Here is a 1,043-nt window from a genome sequence, read left to right as displayed (position 1 = left end):
ACCTAGGTTTGCATGCCTGAAGTAATGGTCTCTTTAGGTGGGATGCTATGGTATATGTACCATGAGCAGGATTCCATGATGAACTTATTAACTTATTATCTCCCTCACCTAAATGAGACCTGCACCACGATTTGCTAGCAGGATGCCATGATTATGACAACGCCATCTATGCACTCATGGGGAGAAAATTAAGAGTTACTTCGGAAGAGTTTTCATGGTTAAAATACGATGCATGACATGACAACCTCTAAGGTTTAGTTCCTGAATACGACGGGTTCAAATGATTACGTTAGAAACATGCAAGATTGAGAACCAACAACAATACCTCAAGCAGAGGTCATGTTCATGAAGCCTTGGAAGGCATGAAGCGGAGCAAGTTCAGAATAAGTTAAGAATGTTACACCTTATGCCTCAAGAAAATTTGTGTTGTCGTTCTTAAAGGTCCTACCGGGAGTTGAAACCAGGTCGTTGGATTCAAAGTCCAAAGTGCTAACCACTACATCATAGAACCCCTTGTAAAAATTTATTTTGGAATGGTTTTTCCTATTTTATGCAGATTCCACAAGAAGAGAGATCCTATCACGAGTCAAACTCAAGTTATTGGATTCAAAGTTCTAGAGCTATTTTATCTAACTCGTGATCTTGAGCACCTTTAGAGTGGTTGCAGAAGTAACCCTCCCGTGTTGATTGAAGCTTTTAGAGAACATGTAATTTTATATATTTCTTATAGTTAATTTATATATTGTTGTATATTACAAACAAATTGAAATAATACTTTACATCCCAGTCTTTCTTTCTTCCGTGCAAAACTTAACATGAAAACTATATTATTTCAATATTCACTCAGAGAAACAAGGGGTGAAAACTATATTATTTCAAACCCTCCATTATTGCTTCTACTTTGCGTGAAAATGCTTTCACTAAATCATGTTACTAACTGGTTGGTTTTGTTCGGTTCAATTCTTGGGTCCACTAGATTGAATCGACCTAGCTCAATTAAACTCTTGATAATATAAAAATCATAAGTTTCTTAAATTAGGTTA

At 36.0% G+C, this 1,043-nt stretch overlaps 1 non-coding gene across 1 annotated transcript; it reads right to left on the bottom strand.

Annotated features, from left to right (window-relative positions):
• Positions 1–439: 439 nt before the first annotated feature.
• Positions 440–511, bottom strand: TRNAQ-UUG. Its single transcript has one exon. It is a non-coding gene; the product is annotated as a tRNA-Gln (tRNA).
• Between the last annotated feature and the right edge of the window lie 532 nt (positions 512–1,043).

Source organism: Cucurbita moschata, unplaced genomic scaffold, assembly GCF_002738365.1.
Source record: "Cucurbita moschata cultivar Rifu unplaced genomic scaffold, Cmos_1.0 Cmo_Scf00118, whole genome shotgun sequence".
Lineage (NCBI taxonomy): Eukaryota > Viridiplantae > Streptophyta > Magnoliopsida > Cucurbitales > Cucurbitaceae > Cucurbita > Cucurbita moschata.
This window is presented reverse-complemented; position numbering and strand designations above follow the sequence as displayed.